We start from the raw sequence: 13,927 nt of genomic DNA, 5'->3' as shown, positions 1-13,927 counted from the left end.
ACTGGAACTCTTGGAGCCAGTAGTGCAGGTGTGCTAGGTCACTTCAGTCGTGTCTGACTCTATTCAACCCCAGGGACTGTAGCCCGCTAGTCTCTGTCCATGGGATTCTCCAGGTAAGAATGCTGGAGTGGGTTGCCATTTCCTTCTCCAGGGGATCTTCCTCACCCAGGGACCGAACCTGCGTCTCCTGTGGCTCCTGCATTGAGGCAGACTCTACCGCTGAGTCACTGGGGAAGCTCTGGAGCCAAGAATAGGATGCCTGAACTTCCCTGGTGGTCCAGTGGTTAAGAATCCGCCTCCCAGTGTGGACTGGGAGACAGGTTCAATCCCTGGTTGGAGAAGATCCTACATGCAACGAGAGAAGACGCAGCAGTGAAAAGCCCACTTGTGGCAGCTAGAGAAAGCCTGGAAGGAGCAAGGAAGACCCAGTGCAGCCAAAAATAGGAAAAAGAGTAGGATGCCTTAGAGTGCTCTAGAGGAAGCAGGAAGGCTGGGCAGATGGAAGCCAAGCTCCTGTGGTCAGCACCCCCAGCCCCGCCCCCACTCACCCAGCAGCAGTAGGAGCAGGACCTGGAGGGAGGAAGCCCACTTCATTCTGTCTTCAGGGCTGGGCCTGGTAAGGATGGTGCTGCCCAGGACTAGCCCGGCTGGAGCCTGCCGAGAGAAGAGGAGGATCTAGCCCCCCCACCCACCCTGAGCTCCTTTTGTCTTCCTTCAGACCCTGGTTGGTCCCAGACCTAGCCCTGTGGCCCAGGCTCTATGCCCTATGCCCAGGCCCCAGGGACCACCCCTGCCCCCTCAAGTGCTGCACGATTTGGGCACTAGGTCTCCATGCAAGCCCTGGAGCCCAGCCCCTCCCCCATCTTGTATTTCCCTGATAGGTGCCCCCCAACCCTGTTCTCCGCAGACCCTGCATTCTTTTCTCACCCTTGCAGCTGGTGTCCTCCCTGCTAACTGGGCTGGGGGAGGATCTGGGGGCTTAAAGAGCCAGGAGAGGGGTGGGGGGCAGGAGGTAATTAAGGAGGTCAGGGCGGGGTTGCGGCTTCTTCAGTCCAGCCTTGAACAAAGATGCTTTGAGCAGTGCTTTTGTTGCGGCAGGAAAGGGACACTGGAGTTTCTCGAAGGAAGCCTGGCTTGGGCCAGGGTGCACGGAACTGGGGCTGGGAGCCTGAGTCCAGCCAGGCAAGGGTGGAGTGCGGCGGTGGGGTACACGGGATGGGGTGGGGTGGGGGCCTGGACTGCTCCCACCTCCCAGAAAGGCTCCAGAACCTCCTTTTACCAAGTCAGTGACCCCCTCCAGCTGCCATCCACTTGGTTCCCCCTCCTGGGGGCCTTCCTGTCCAGCACACCCCCTCCTTGTCCGTGTCCCAGAAGGAGGTGATGTGTGACAGGGGAGATCTGATTCGTACCTGTTTGTCTCCCCTCCGTGAGGCAGGGTCTGGGTCTTTGTCCCTGTCTTAGCTCAGGCTGCCAGGACCGAACACCACAGTGTTGGTCGCTCAGTCGTGTCCAACTCTTTGCGACCCCATGGTCTGTCCACGGAATGCTCCAGGCAAGAATACTGGAGTGGTTTGCCACTGCCTTCTCCAGGGGATCTTCCCAATCCAGGGGTCGAACCCGGGTCTCCTGCATGGCAGGTAGATTCTTTACCGTCTGAGCCCACAGACTAGGGGCTTAAGTTCCATTCTGGAGGCTGGACGTCCAAGAACAAGGAACTGGCCAGATGGGAGCCTCTTCTCTTGGCTTGTAGTGGGCTGCCCTGCCATCTCACTGAATGATCACATAGCCTTCTCTTTGTGTCTGCTGGGCATGAGGGGTAGTGGGGGAAGGTGCTGCTGTCTTTTTTTCTTTTCTGGTTGTGCTGTGTGGCGTGCAGGATCTTAGTCCCCTGACCAAGGATTGAACCCAGGCCCCCAGCAGTGGAAGCATGGAGTCCTAACCACTGTACTGCCAGGGAAGTCCCCTGGTGTGTCTCTCTCTCTCTCTTTTTTAAAAAAATTATTTATTTATTTATTGGCTGTACCAGGTCTTAGTTGTGGCATGTGGGATCTATTTCCCTGACCAGGGGTCGAACCTTTTCCCTGACCAGGGGTCGAACCTGGGCCCCCTGCATTGGGAGCTCAGAGTCCTAGCCACTGGACCATTTCTGCTGCTGCTGCTGCTGCTGCTGCTAAGTCGCTTCAGTCGTGTCCAACTCTGTGTGACCCCATAGACGGCAGCCCACCAGGCTCCCCCGTCCCTGGGATTCTCCAGGCAAGAACACTGGAGTCGGTTGCCATTTCCTTCTCCAATGCATGGAAATGAAAAGTGGAAGTGAAGTCGCTCAGTTGTGTCCGACTGTTAGCAACTCCCATGGACGGCAGCCCACCAGGCTCCTCCGTCCATGGCATTTTCCAGGCAAGAGTACTGGAGTGGGGTGCCATTGCCTTCTCCGTATCTCTTTCTATAAGGACACTAATAAGTCCAGCCTATGACTTCATTTAATTACTTCTGGAGTCATTGGGGTTAAAAATTCAAAGTATAAATTTTGGAAAGTTCACAGATGTTCTTCCTAGGTGGCTCAGTGGTAAAGAACCCACCTGTCATGAAGGAGACGCAGGAGACACAGGTTCCATCCCTGGGTCAGGAAGATCCCCTGATGGAGGAAACAGTAACCCACTCCAGTATTTTTGCCTGGAGAATCCCAGGGACAGAGGAGCCTGGTGGGTTACAGTCCACGGGATCTCGAAGAGTCGGACACGACTGAGAGGCTGAGCACATGCCCAAATATCCAGTCCCCACTGGCAAGAGCGGTGCCAGCACAGAGTGGGCACTGAGTGCTTGGGAGTAAGTGGAACGGGCCAGTAGGTGTAGGGGGTGGCGAGGGTGAAGGGGACGAACGAGAGGACCTAGGGGTGAACCAGCCCCAGCCCTTCCACACAAAGCGAGGGAGGGTGGCCTCGGGCCTGACTTCCACTGTCCACGTTCCGGGACCAGGCTCAAGCCCACGCTCCAGCCTCCGGAGCTTCATGACAGGTGGGTTCTTTACCACTGAGCCACCTAGGAAGAACATTTGTGAACTTTCCAAAATTTATACTTTGAATCTTTAACCCCAATGACTCCAGAAGTAATTAAATGAAGTCATAGGCTGGACTTATTAGTGTCCTTATAGAAAGAGATACGGAGAAGGCAATGGCACCCCACTCCAGTACTCTTGCCTGGAAAATCCCATGGACGGAGGAGCCTGGTGGAACATCATCCCTCCCACCCTCGAAACCTTGGGAGAGTTTCCTCTTCTGTAAAACCCACCCCCCGGGTGGTTGCAACAATTAACCATGTTAGCCCTCGCAGAGCCTGGAACCATGCCCGGCTGATGGAAACGCTCTAGAAGGGCCAGGAGAATAAAAGCAGTGCCCTCCCTGAGGTGCTGACCTTGGTTGCCCTGGATCCAGCCGCCACTGGAGGCCTTGGCTGCAGTGGAGCCAACTGGGCAGAGCTGGGGTAGCTGGAGAGGCTGGTGGGACGGAGGGTGACCCAGGACCCTGGGGACACACAGCTGTCTCCGGGGACTTGGGCCATACCTTGAGAGGGGGTTCACTGGAAGGCTGAATGCCCAGTCCAGTGAGGGAGCTGCGGGGGCCTCTACCTGTTGCAATTTGGAGGCCTGGAGGACACTTGAGGGCAAGGACCTTGAAACAAATTCCCACCGAGGAACTGGCTTATGGTGGGAGGATCTGGAACTGGTTGACTAACGGGCGATCAAACCTGAGGGGAGTAGGAAGGGAACCCCTTCCCAGGGGTTCACCCCAACCCAGCCCCCTGTCTCAGATTGAGAAACTGAGGCACAGGCCCCTGCTGGCCCACATGCCCTCAGGCCCACCCCGGAGTCACCCTGCACAAACGGCCCCCGGACAAGTGTCACCTACTTGCCCGTCTCACCGCCCTCCTGGGGCCACAGCTGAGTCAGCCCCAGCTTTCTCTGCTGCCGGACCTGCCCCAACTCTCAGGTGTGGGCAAATGACCCAGCCGGGGCCAGCATCCCACCATGGCCCCCAGGTAACAGTGATGGGTCAAGAGGCGACATGTGACCCCAGACCAGCCAATCAGAATCCTTCCCTGAGATTTTCACCCTGCAGGATGACCACTGGGACCCGGGCAGGGGACGCCACGACTGCGGCCACAGGCAAGGACTCTCCGCCGGCCTGAGAGCCTGGAATCTTCTGGACTGAGGAAGAGTGCCCTGTAGAGTTGGAGCTCCTCATTCCAGCCATCCTTGTGCTTGGAGGGCTGCCCTGTATCCTTCTAAACCAACTCTCCTTCACTCGTGCTGGTTCTAAGGGATCCTGCTGCTTACCACCAAAGTCTTTAAGTGCCAAAGATGAAAACAAAATTACATTCAACAAAGGTGGAGGGGAGGTGCCCCCGAGCCGGCTGCCCTGCCAGTGTGTTTCAGGATGGTGGCACCCAGCCTGCCGCCTGCAGCACAGGACTCGTCTCTGATGAGTGCCCAACCCTGCTCTTGGCCAGACCCCCAGGCACCCTGCAGACCTGGCAGCAAATGAGGTGGTGGGGGGTGGCCTGCCTGGGACCCAGGTGTCTTCCCACTGATGTCCCAGCACAACCCGGGCCCTCTGGGAGGGCTGCAGCCTGAGCCCACCTGATGCCGACCCCAACAACCAGAGTCATGCAAGGAGGAACAATGGTGTGGGGCGAGCCGGGCCACAGGGAGGGGTGCGTTGTGGCACCAGGCTGGGCTGGGGGACGTGCGCCTGGCCGGGCTTGACGGTATTTCTGTGGACAAGACTGTCACGCAGGCACTAGGCCACCAGAGGTTACTCGGCCTACTGCTGGAGGAGCGGCCGTAACACCCCGCCAGGCAGGCCTGCGGGGCAGTGTCGCAGGGCGGCTGGTCTGGGGCCAAGCACTTCGCAGGCATTGAATCATGCGGTCCTCCAGTAACACACGGGACACCAGGCAGTGAGCGTTCTGTGTGGGGTCAGCCCGGAGGGCCTTTGGGGGAGATGAGCAAGGATGCCCTCAGGTTTTCACTGCTCCGAAGGGCAGATGGCGGAGGGTGGAAATCTCAAAGCAGGTGAGTCCCACCTAGGAGACGTGGAAGACACCAGGCACCAGGCACCTGCTGGCCCCTCTGAGTCACGCACACCACACAGCCTGAGGTCGACACGGGCCATTGTGAGCTAGGTGACTTGAAGGATTCTGTCACCTCTCTGGGTCTCAGTTTCATCATTTTTTAAAAAATGTATTTATTTTTGACTGTGCCGGGTCTTTGCTGCTGCGTGGGCTTTCCCTAGCCGTGGTGAGCGGGGGCTGGCTGCTCTCTGGCCGTGCTGCTTGGCCTTCTCTCGTCACGGAGCACGGGCTCAGTGGTCGCGGTGCATGGGCCTAGTGGCTCTGCAGCAGGTGGGATCTTTCCAGGACAGGGATCGTACCCCCGTCTGCTGTATTGACAGCCGAGTTCCGTTCCATCAGGCCACCAAGGAAGCCCCTCATCATTTTTTAAAATTATTTATTTTATTAAAAACATTTATTTATTTGGCTGAGTCAGGTCTTCACTGCAGCCTGTGGGCTCAGTAGTTGGGGAAGGGGAAGCTCCAGCTCTGGGGGCTGCTAAGGGGCATGAACGTGGTGTCACAGCCAATGTGGCTTTTGAGCAGGCAGGGGTGACGAGGACACCCCTCCCGGACTCCTCCGCCTGCCTCTCCACAGTGACCAGCCCTAGCCGGACCAGAGCTTCTAGCACCTTCTGTGCTCACAGCACCTGTGGGTCCCATGAAAACGCACATCTGCCCGAGCAGTTCCCAGGGGCCCCAGACAACCCTGCTGACCTGTCCGTTGGCCACAATGAGGCTGCGTTCTGGGAGCCTAGTGGGGGTGGGGCAGACATGCTTGATGCTGCCCCCTCCATCCAGGCCAGGTGATGGAGCTTGGAGCCTCCATGCCCCCAGGACAACCCTCAACCATAGGGAATCGGGAGAAAAGTGGCCACACTGGGTCTTTGTCCCCCAGGCGATGCTGAGGTGTGTCTCTGTGAACTCTCAGGGGAGGCCCCAGCCAGACTCTGCCTCAGCTGCCCCAAGGGTCAAATGTCATTGGCTCCTGCCCCTTCTGCCTCAGTTTCTCTGCCCTTCACTGGGGCTTCTTGGCATTGCCTCCCAGATGAACTATCCACACCCTTGTCCTGGTCCCAGGTCAGCCTTTAGGGACCGTGGTAAGACCAGAGTGTCTGCATCTGTGTGGTGGGGGACGCAGTATGAGCACTGGGGAGTCTGAGGGCATTTCTGCCACAGCACCCCCACTCCAGCCCTCCAAGCCCCCAGCCACCCTGCTGCTCCTAACATCCTCTCAGACTAAGCTACCTGAGAGGGTTCTGTTGTTTGCAATCCAGACTGGGCGGATGATGATTAAGGAGTTAAGCAGTGGTCTTGGGGTGGACAGGACGCTGGTGACCATGAGGGTGTCCAGGAAGCCACCCGGAGCCACAGAATGTGCTGCAGGGTGTCAACTCGAATATACACACTTTATTAGCAAAGGGGGCAGAAGGGGACGAGGCCTGATCCAGCAGGCCGTCCTGCCACCAGGGTGCCCCCAGCCCTTGGTGAATGTGCCCAGAGCTGCAGTAACCACAGCATCCTCATGGGCTCAAGCGTGCCCAGGCCATCTGCAGGAGTAAGAGAGTCCAGAGCAGAGCGAGGGGGAGCAGCAACCGAGAGGGGTCTGGCCTGGGTGTGCTGCGGGCCGTCAGCAACTGGATCCAGCCGAAGTAATGACTGACATTGGTGTAGATGCCAGGCCGGTTGCGCCTACCACAGCCCACTCCCCAGCTCACGATTCCAATCTGAATCCACCGCCCATTCTTTTCGCAGACCAAGGGTCCGCCTGAGTCACCCTGGAAAGCAGTGTGGGTGAGCAAGGCCGGGGGCGGCGCAGGAGGGGCCCAAGGAGAGACTGGGAGCGCAGAGTCTGTCCTCTGGATTTCACATAAGGATCCAAGAAGGTACAGTGAATGTGAAGCGGGAAGCCTGTTTTACAGGCTGGGTAGGTGAGGTCTACAGTGGTCTCATGAACACACTCTGAGGATGGACTGGCAGGGAGTCGAGAGGGCTGCCCTCAGAACCAAGACTTGGAGGAGCGGTGCGGCCCTCACTGCGGCAGGCCTACTCACTCACTTTGCAGCTGTCGGCGTCGCCATCCTCAGAGCCAGCACAAATCATGTCATGACTGACATTTCTGCGGTAATAAGGCTGCTGGAACAGGTAGGTACACCTGGATTTGTTTATGATGGAGACCTGCACTTCCTGGAGATTATAGGGAGGCGGCAGCTCTGCCAGGGGTTGAGGGTGGGAGAGAGAAAGAAACAACCTTAGCCTCTCCTCTGCCGTCTGGGGAAACGGGGTAAGAAGTGGGGCAGTGGACTTCCTGGGACACCCACAGTCCCCAGGACATGGCTCCTCTGCTCCAGCCCAGCACCCAGCACACGGTGGGCCACAGAAGGACCCAGTGGATGGGGAGGCTGTTACAGCTCCTCCCCCAGATTTAGTGTCCCTCTTCGTGGCATGCAGATGGCAGGCCCTGCCTGGACCAGTGGGGAGAGATCTTGGCTGAAGCTACACAGTGGGGAGGGGCTGATGCTGCTGAGTTTGTTTGTAATCAGTATACTACAGCTGCATGATTCAGGCTGAAGAGTTCCCAAATTTGATGAAAGATGTGACTCAGTGATAAAGAATCTGTCTGCCAGTGCAGGGAATGTGGGTTCAATCCTTGGGCTGGGAAGATCCCTTGGAGTAGAAAATGGCAACCCACTCCAGTACTCTTGCCTGGAAAATTCCACGGACAAAGGAGCCTGGTGGGCTACAGTCCACGGAATCACAAAGAGTAGGACAGGAATGAGGACGCACGCACGCGAGTCTACGCATTCAAGAAGATGGACAAACGCCAAGGAGGATAAACACAAGGAGATCCACATAGAGATACATCTTCATCAAAATATCAAAAGGCAAAGGGAGACTCTTATTAAAAAAACGTGGAGAGAGAAGACACACATCAAGTAGAAGGGATCTTTGGCAAGACTGACAGCTAAATTCCTTCCAGACACCCTGGAGCCCAAGAGGCAGTGAGATGACATATGAAAAGTGCTAAGAGAAGGAAACAGTCAACCAAGCATTCAACACCAGGCAAAACTACCTTTCAAAGATATGCAGGCAAGATTAAGACAACCCCAGACACACAAATGCTGAGACTGTTCATCATAGTAGGCCTGCCCTTCAAGAAATGGAAAAGGGACCCTTTCGGGCTGAAATGAAAGGACAGTAGACAGAAACTTAACCCCATAGGAAGAAATAGAGAACAACGGTGAAGGTAACTACACAGGTGAATAGAAAAGCCAGTATTATTATGATTTTGGTTCATAACTTTTTTCCCTATACAATTTAAAAGACAAATGCATAAGGATAATTATAAACCTCTGTTAATGACTACACAATATATAAAGATGGAAACTGTGACAATAACAACTTGAAGGAGAAGAATAGCATTGTATAGGAACAGAATTTTTGTATGCTATTGAACCTAAGTTGGTATTAATTCAAAATAGATTGTTATAAGTTTAAGTTGTTAACTTATCTCCAGAGCAACTGCTGAGAAAATAACTAAAAAATACACAGAACAGGAAATGAGAAGAAAATCAATACAGTATACTAATAAAAATCAATTAAACAAGAAAAGAAATAAGAAATAAGATATAAGGCATAGGGATAGATATAAGATATAGATACAAAATATCTATATCTTCTAGATCTGACAAAATATAGAAAACCAACAAAATCAAGAAAGCAGTAAATTCTTCCTATCAAATTAATTTTAATGTAAGTGGATTAAACACCAATTAAAAGGCAGAGATTGGCAGAATGGATTAAAAACAAGGATCCAACTATATCCTGTCTCTGAGGTGAGAAGTTATTCCCTCGTGTCTGACTCTTTGTGACCCCGGGACTGTAGGCTGCCATGCTTCTCTGTCCATGGGATTTTCCAGGCAAGAATACTGGACTGAGATGCCATATCCCATCTACGAGACAATAATTTTACATCCAAGTGCAAATATAGGTTGAAGGTGAAAGGTTGGAAAAAGAGATTCCATGCAAACAGTAACCAAAAAGAGCTGAGGTTGCTGAACTAATATTAGACAAAATAGATTTTGAGTCAAAACATGTCATAAGAGTCAAAGAAGGACATTACATATTGATAAATGTGTCAAGTCTTCAAGATAAAATAACTATAAATATCTACATATCTAATAACAGCCCCAAACTACATGACGCTAAATTGATGTAACTGCTGGGAGAACAGACAGTTCTAGAATAACAGCAGAGACTTCAATGTCCCACTTTTATTAATGGAAAGAACAATCAAAGAGAAGACCACTAAGAAAATAGAGGTCTTGAATAGTCAGTAGACCAGAACAATCCCCTCAAAGAAGAGCAGAACACATTTTTTTTTAAGTGGATACAAAACATTCTCCAAGATAGATGTCAGACCACAAAATGAGTTAGAATAAAGTAGAAAAGACTGACCACATAGAAAACAGCTGATTGAGGCTAGAATTCTGTTCCTTCAGGAACAGAAGGAAAACTGAAAAATTCACCATATTGAAATTCAACAACATACTCCTAACCAAAGAAGAAATCATGAGGAAAATTAGAAAGCACTGTGAAATGAATGGAAATAAGAACACAACACATCAAAAAGTAATTCAGTTCAGTTCAGTTGCTCAGTCGTGTCTGACTCTGCGACCCCATGAACTGCAGCACACCAGGCCTCCCTGTCTATCACCAACTCCCGGAGTCCACCCAAACCCATGTCCATTGTGTAGGTGATGCCATCCAACCATCCAACCTTTGTTGTCCCCGTCTCCTCCTGCCCTCAATTTTTCCTAGCATCAGGGTCTTTTCAAATGAGTCAGCTCTCCGCATCAGGTGGCTAAAGTATTGGAGTTTCAGCTTCAACATCAGTCCTTCCAATGAACACTCAGGACTGACCTCCTTTAGGATGGACTGGCTGGATCTCCTTGCAGTCCATGGGAGTCTCAAGAGTCTTCTCCAACACCACAGTTCAAAAGCATCAATTCTTCTGCACTCAGCTTTCTTTATAGTCCAACTCTCACATCCATACATGGCCACTGGGAAAACCATAGCCTTGACTAGACGGACCTTTGTTGACAAACTAATGTCTCTGCTTTTTAATATGCTGTCTAGGTTGGTCATAACTTTCCTTCTAAGGAGCAAGCATCTTTTAATTTCATGGCTGCAATTACCATCCGCAGTGATTTTGGAGCCCCCCCAAAATAAAGTCAGCCACTGTTTCCACTGTTTCCCCATCTATTTGCCATGAACTGATGGGACCAGATGCCATGATCTTCATTTTCTGAATGTTGAGCTTTAAGCCAACTTTTTTACTCTTCTCTTTCACTTTTATCAAGAGGCTCTTTAGTTCTTCTTCACCTTCTGCCATAAGGGTGGTGTCATCTGCATATCTGAGATTATTGATATTTCTCCCAGCAATCTTGATTCCAGCTTGTGCTTCCTCCAGCCCAGCATTTCTCCTGATGTACTCTGCATAGAAGTCAAATAAGCAGGGTGACAATATACAACCTTGACGCACTCCTTTTCCTGTTTGGAACCAGTCTGTTGTTCCATGTCCAGTTCTAACTGTTGCTTCCTGACCTGCATACAGATTTCTCAAGAGGCAGGTCAGGTGGTCTGATATTCCCATCTCTCTCAGAATTTTCCACAGTTTATTGTGATCCACACAGTCAAAGGCTTTGGCATAGTCAATAAAGCAGAAATAGATGTTTTTCTGGAACTCTCTTGCTTTTTTCCATGATCCAATGGATGTTGGCAATTTGATCTCTGGTTCCTCTGCCTTTTCTAAAACCAGCTTGAACATCTGGAAGTTCACAGTTCATGTATTGCTGAAGCCTAGCTTGGAGAATTTTGAGCATTACTTTACTAGCGTGTGAGATGAGTGCAATTGTGTGGTAGTTTGAGCATTCTTTGGCATTACCTTTCTTTGGGATTGGAATGAAAACGGACCTTTTCCAGTCCTGTGGCCACTGCTGGGTTTTCCAAATTTGCTGACATATTGAGTGCAGCACTGGTTCTTTGAAAGATCAACAAATCTGACAATGAAATTGGGGACACTATCACTGACCTTAAAGAAAATTTAAGGACTGTGAGTACTATGAACAATTGTATGCCAACAAATTAGATAACCTCGAAGAAGTGAGCAAATTTCTAGAAACACACAAAATACCCAAACAAATTCAAGAAGAAATAGAAAATCTAGGTAAAGAGATTTAGTCGGTAGTCAGAAATCTCCCAGTGAGGAAAAGTCCTGGGCCAGATAACTTAAAAAGGTGACACCTGTCAAACACAGGAAGAGGGTTTTCCCAGGTGGTCCAGTGGTTAAGAATCTGCCTTGTAATGCAAAGGATGAGGGTTCGAACTAAGATCCCACATGCTGCAACTAAGACTGCACAGAGCCAAGCAAGTAAATATATTATTTTTAAATACAGAGAGAAATTAACATCAGACCTTTTTGAAGAACACTTCCTAACTCATTCTGTGACAACAAAGCCCAGATAAGCTATCTCACAAAATAAACTACAGATCAACATATATGCAACAATCCTCAACAAAATACGAGCCAACTGAGTCCAGTGGCATTGTTGTTTGGTTGCTCAGTTATGTCCAACTCTTTGCAGCCCCCTGGACCACAGCATGCCAGGCTTCCCTGTCTTTCATATTAAAGGAATTCTAACACCATGAGCAAGTGAGATTTACCTGAAGAGTGCAAGGGGAGGTCCAGTATAAAAAAAATCAATCAATATACTGCATACTATAGTAACAGAATAAAGGAAAAAATCGACATGGTTATCCCGATTGATGCAGGAAAATTCAACACTTTCATTATAAAGACAATCAGTAAACTAAGCATAGAGAGAACTTTCTTAACCTGAGAATGATCATATGTGAAGCATCCACAGCTAATATCATACAGAATTGTGAAAGACTGAAAGCTTTCCCCCTAAGACAAAGATGCCAGTTTTTTCTGCCACTTCTACTTAACATTTTATTGGAAGTTCTAGTCAGAGAAATTAGGTAAGAAAAAGAAATTAAAACATATTCAAGTTGGAAAGGAAGAAGTGAAACTCTCTTTATTCACAGATGACATGATCTTGTATACAGAAAATCATAAAGAATACACAAGAAAGGACTAGAATTAATAAACTTGGCAAATCTGCAGATATGAAATCGACATAAAAATCAGTTATATTTCTATACACTGCCAATGAACAATTCCAAAACAATATTAGAAAAGAAAATTCATTTATATAATAGCGTCAATAAGAATAAGATAGTTAGAAATAGATTTAATTGAGGAGATGAAAGATCCGTACACAAGAGGCACTCACAAGATTGCTGAAAGATATTAAGTGAAAGTGAAGTCACTCAATCATGTCCAACTCTTTGTGACCCCATGGACTGTAGCCCACCAGGCTCCTCCATCCATGGGATTCTCCAGGCAAGAATACTGGAGTGGGTTGCCATTTCCTTCAAGAAGATCTAAATAAATGGAAACGTATCTCATGTTAATGGACTGGAGACTTAATATTATTTCAATGACAATACTCTCCTAAAGCAATTTACAGATTCAGTGCAACCTCTATCCAAATTTCAAAGGTCTTTTGAGTGGAAATTGACAAGCTGATTCTAAAATTTATGTAAAATATCAAGAGACCCCCAAATAACAAAACCAATATTTTAAAAAGTAGAACAAAGTTGGAGAACACACACTTCTCAATTTCAAAACATAATTGGAATGCATCAGACAACGGGGTCCTGGCAAATGGATAGAAGAAATACAGACCAGTGGAATAAAATTTTGAGTGTAGAAAAAAAAACCCAAACCCTTTCTTCTTTGGCCAGCCGATTTTTGGCCAGGGTGCCAAGACACTTCAGTAGAGTAGAGAACAGTCTCTTCACCAAATGGTGCTGAGACAACTAGATATCCAAATGCAAAAAATGAAGCCAGACCCCTTATCTCACACCATAAACAAAGATCAGCTCAAAATGAATCAAAGACATACATATCAATATAACAGCTAAAACTATAATGAAACTTAAAACTCTTCAAGAAAACATGAGAGTACACTCTCATGACCTTGAACTTGAAAATGATTTCTTAGACATGACATCAAAAGTTAAAGCAGCAAAAGAAAAAAGCAACCAGAACTTCATCAAAATTAAAAATGTTGTGCATCAGCAGACACTATCATGAATTTCCCTGGTGATTCAGTGGCTAAGAATACACCTGTCAATGCAGGGGACACAAGTTCGATCCCTGGTCCTCGAAGATCCCACGTGCTACAACTACTGAGCCCGTGAGCCGCAATTACTGAGGTCACAGGCCGCAACTACTGAAGCTGCCTGCCCTGGAACCCGTGCTCCACAGTAAGAGAAGCCACTGCAGTGAGAGGAAGCCCATGAGCAGCAACAAAGACCCAGTGCAGCCAAAGATAAACAATTAAATATATTTTAAACAACTGACACTATCATGAAAGTGAAGAGATGTGGTCCGTGAGTCTTGGCTCAGCCCTGCATCTGAAGTGCTATTCCCGCATCAACACCAGGGACTGACAACATGGAGCAACCTGGGAGGAAGGAATTTACGATCCCTATTTCGAGGAATTTGAAGAGTTATGTAAGAGGATTCAAAACACAGCTTTCAGACACTAAAGCCTACCTGTTCGACAGAACTTGGGCGAGGTCTTCATTTCAACTTTCAAATCTTTAGCTCTTTATCCGTTTCCTGGAGATTATCATAACCCTCCTTCCCGGCATCACTTGGCCCTCTGCTCATCATAAACCCCAAC

The sequence above is a fragment of the Ovis canadensis genome, chromosome 24, assembly GCF_042477335.2.
Source record: "Ovis canadensis isolate MfBH-ARS-UI-01 breed Bighorn chromosome 24, ARS-UI_OviCan_v2, whole genome shotgun sequence".
Lineage (NCBI taxonomy): Eukaryota > Metazoa > Chordata > Mammalia > Artiodactyla > Bovidae > Ovis > Ovis canadensis.
The sequence above is the reverse complement of the archived record's forward strand: the minus strand, read 5'-3'. Positions refer to the sequence as shown.